Source organism: Lottia gigantea (genome assembly GCF_000327385.1).
Source record: "Lottia gigantea unplaced genomic scaffold LOTGIsca_52, whole genome shotgun sequence".
Taxonomy (NCBI): domain Eukaryota; kingdom Metazoa; phylum Mollusca; class Gastropoda; family Lottiidae; genus Lottia; species Lottia gigantea.
In genome coordinates, this window is record NW_008709781.1 from 852399 (window position 1) to 857442 (window position 5044).

Genomic DNA, 5044 nt, shown 5'->3' on the forward strand with positions numbered 1-5044 from the left:
AGACTTGACAAGCTTTTTAATTGTTTGTGTAATCCCTACTTTTCTAAGAGAAAAAAATAGTCATTTTTAGAAAATAGAACTCCAAGAATATATTTTTTTTATCACGAGCAACCCACAAAAAAGAACCGAGGTCCATAAGCAAGATATTTAAAGGAGCAGCAGAAGCAATGAACATCTATAACAGAAATAATACTGACCAACTAATACCAACTGACATATCATGATATTTGACTGACAATTCCATTTTTAGACTACCAAATGACCGACTATCACTAGATTGCATGTGTAGAACCATTTCAAATTATCAGTTATTTTCTTACAAAATAGGCCAGAAATTCAATTTCCTTTCAATAATACTAACTTCATCTTGTACAGAAAGTAAATTTTATAGAAAATCATCTGGGCAGATCTGAAGTCAAATAAGAGTATTGATTTTTTTAATATTTTTACCCTGGCACTGTGCTATTAAAGAAAGTTATTATCCAGATGAAAATGATAGGTTCCTGGAATGGTTCCAGACATATGGCAATTTTGATGTCATTCTTACAAGATTATCTTACAATTCTCCAAAAAAAAAGAAATTGAAGTTTCAAATTTCAAGAAGATTTACAAGTAAGATGTTTTGTTAAGCAAAATCTCTTCAAAAGTATGGCAAAATGGAAAGTAAAAGTTGTATAGTATTGGACTATCCTAGCCATTAGACTATCTTACTGATCTTTTTTACAAGTATTTACTTGTATTTACAGAATTACTGTTTTGATAGGCATACGTTTTCCCTTAAGGGATCAAAAAGAAATTGCATTTATATAAAAATGTGATATTAAATTCCAAACTAGACATAAATTTCAAACTTATCCTGAAGTCAATATGAGCTGAGCTTTTTTCAATTTATATTGTGTGTTATTGGGTATGAGAAATCCAGACAAGCTGTAGTGTAAAATGTCATGGTAATGAAAAATCTGATCAATCAAGCAGGCTAACAGACATATTATAACAGACAATGCAGTGGAGAAGATATTTTAGGGATGAAATTCTTAATACAGATCTTATTTATGGTATTATATATTAATTATTAACATAATATTACCTAATCCTAATATTAAATCTTACATTGATGAAATTCTCCATCACAGACAGTGTTTATGGTATTCAATATGAATTATTTACCATTAATTGGTGTGTTCTTGGCAAGCACAATCTTACGTATGTTTGTCATGATCTATACATATAATAGTTATAAAATATCTTTTTCAGCAAGTTCGCGGAATACAAACCTTCGTCCTCCCTAGGTCACTGTTTTTCAAGATGGGACCAAAAGATGGGACCAAAACTATGAAGATGGGTCAAAAACTCATGGATCGTTATCAGGAGCAAACAGTTTCACAAGAATTATTAAAATCCAAATTCATAACGTGTAATTCTAAACATGAACAATTTCAATCTTACGATTAATGTTTTGAGAAATATGGTCCTGACTTTTAAACAAGATAAAAGAGAATTCTGTGATATGAAGTAATGATTGTTAGAATATGAATTAATGGCCGTAATCTATCAAATTGTTAATGATCAGTTGTATCTGAATATCACAAGTCATTAATCAACACATGATCTCATCCTTTCTCCACCATAAATATCTTATCATGCATGATTACCTCCCCTTTACTTCACCATCAAATCAGATTAACTGAGAGTAAAATTCCTTATAAACAAACTGATGAAAAATCAATGTTCTTGAAACAGTCATTCATTTGCATGAATGCTTCAATATAGAGTAAACTGGATAGGCTGAATCATTTCTTACCCAGATAAGATCAAGGACAATATCTAGTAAACAAATGACTCATCATTCCTATATGGAAAGCGTAATTTGTTAATACTCTTCAAATGTCAACAAACAAAATCTTAATTTATGAATCTGGAACCACAAACAATTTGCCAAATCACAAAATTACTTAAATTACTTAACTAGTGATAAAAGCATTTAAACTAGCGATACATTATAAGTTAAAGTGTCAGAAAGTCCTATTTATTAGTATCTGTACTTTACAACTGGACAAAAACAACATTGATCTACAATTTACTTATTTGTATATTTGGTAAATTTCTGACTTTTATCATTTTTTGTATGACTGACCACTCCAATTTAAAGTATTTGGATCAAAAACAAGGAGACTGTGCAGGATTATTCACTGTATAATCTATTAGTCTTGTTATTAATGGTAATTCAGGTCGGAATATTCAAATATACAATAGCTGGGCTTAACTGAGTTTCCCAGTAGAATGTAAAGTAACCATATAAAGTATCATATAATAAATCACAAGCTGTCATATCAAACTCTCCAGAAAAAAACAACCATAATGGTCAGATATCAGGACTTGATTGATTTGTTCCAGACATGATAATTGTAACTGACTTATCTACAACAGTCTCAAATCAAACTGGCAAATTTTCAAATATTGATTTGATATTGAACATCTCCTCCTTATATCAAATTTTTCTGACAAGAAATATATGCTAAGCTACAAAAATTAACACATCAGTTTGTAGTTTTCTTTTCTAATAGAACCAATTCTATGCTCATGGCCAGATCAAGTACATTCTGTTCATCCTTAGGTCTCAGTTTTTCAGGTATTGTCAATAAAAATAGGACACAACATTAATGTAGTTTTTAAGATAGTTTTTAGAAACTTCCATAAAGCTTCTACATTATTGATAATATTCAGTCTGGATCGATCTTTCTGTAATGTCAATTTGTAACTTTTATATCCAGACCTGTTGATTAAATTTTATGACATTCCTATTCATTTACTTCTTCTTTTTCAGACAAACTAACTTGATGAGAGGAAACTAAGCTTTCAATATATTTCTTTCTTCTTTTTATGTGCCTTCTTTCTTTTATATCTTTAGCGATAATTGAAGGGTAGATCCAGACAGGCTTCAAGTTTAGCCACAACATTTCAACAATTTAAAGATGAGATCTAAAGGGTTATGTGCCAGTCACTAACAGAATTGCTGGGAAAAATTTGATCAAACAGCGATTGGTTTAAAAAAAAATTTAGTTTCCATCAGAGTTATTTTCAATACATTATCAAAGAAAAAAATTCCTGATTTTCCTTGAATTTGTTCATTACTACTACCAAAGTCGCTTCAAAAACATCAGAAAAGCAGTCAGTTTTACTAACAAAAGAAATATTATTCAAATGCAGTTTTATTTTAAACTATATTAAACTTTATTTAGAAAACACCTTAACAAGCCAAAGGAACGTCAGTAAATGAAATAGGCTAATTGGATTTGTAATGTCAATGGTTTCAATCTACTGCACAGTAATAAAAAACATTACTGTAATCTTATTATGTCTATGAGAAAAGAGTTATGTCCCATTTGCCAACTTCATGATACTGTACATCCAACAAAAAGAATAAAAATGGTTCAATTTGAAGGAAGTCCTAAAAGTAATTTTAAATAAAAGAATGCAGGAAGAAAATGTAAAATTATTTTAAAAATCAAAAATGAAAGGTATGACGTATGGTAAAAAAAACCTCAATTTGGTGAGGTGCATGCACCTTATTTCACTCATAAAGGAATGACTACCGTAGATTCCCAAATAGATCAACATCCAAAAAGTAAAATATTTCTTCAGTAAAAATACCTTTTGTGTTGGTGGAAAATATTCTAAGTTAACTGCATCCTGTTAAAAAATACACCTCTAATGAAATTTTTTTTTACATGGATTAAATTGTCTGACACAAGTGTAATTGATCCCCCTAAATATTATACTCTTGCGCCTCTTTTTGAATAAGTTGACTAATACATATTACACCATGATAGAAGTTTGCTAAGACAACAACAATAGCCTTTTTTCAAGATTTTCTCCTGTCTAGGAATGCATAGTCTTGGTTTATTGTCACATCTGAACAAGAGATCTTTACAATCACTGCTCCTCTAACCTGAATCACTGACAGGAAGAAATCAACTAGTTGAAAACTCAGAAGGTTTTATCTCCAGTTAAGATGGGTTGGTATCCAAACTATCCAAATTATAGAACCAATGAAGCTTCTTCTATATTGAACCTTGTCTGTCAGACCAATGCTTACCTGAATCTTATCATATCTTTGACAGGGTTCCAGTCTGCTGTTGGATCTCATGAACAAGTCGAAAGCATCCTGCAAATTGTTTTTCAAAAGTTTTCATGTGTTAGCTTCTAAATAAAGGCACATAATAAGTAGTTCAAAATACATGCGGTCTAAATGAAATCAGATAATCATTCCAAACTTACTTTAGCACTGTCATTTGAACAGTCGTCTCTGTTAAAAATTGTTATTTCAAATCCTTGTTAAAAACTAAATCTAAAGGTTAATTGAATGGCAAACTATTTGGATGCAAAAACTGACAGACAGTGAAAGATATTGCCCATCAGTAAGTTTAAGATTGATTTTAAGACTGTACAAGGTACCTTCCACTGTTAAATGGAAAATTATAGCCCCAAAGAAAGTCTTGAAACCATTGCTGTGTCTTATCTGTTTGATAAGGAATTGTTACTACAATACCAGGCTAGACCTACTCTAAGAGTGTCGTTTGCCTAATATTTTATCCTAGATTAGGCTAGTTCAACATCCAACATCATAAACAAAACACCTTCTTGGTCTATCGTTTAAATTCTGAAGACCTGTTTTTGACTGTATGTATGTTTGACAAAGCTACTTCAAAACATACTGGCATTGGCCAACACTAACAGCTGCAAACAAGGCTTCATGGTATCCCCCTTAAACTTTTACACTGTACGGTACATGGTATTTCCAGGTAGTAGACGCTGAAAGTGTTCTGAGAACGAAAAAGCAGTCAGCAATTACCAAGTCGATGAGAGAGTATTCAAAGAGAAATAAAACCATACAACATTATTTTGACATCAATGTAGGCCTATTGCTAGGCATGTAGATTTAAGTCTAAGACATGTCATAAATTAATCAAACAATACTGAATAATATAATTCATGACAAAAATTGAAATACCTTAGTGGTTTTGATGAAATCCATATTGTTCAG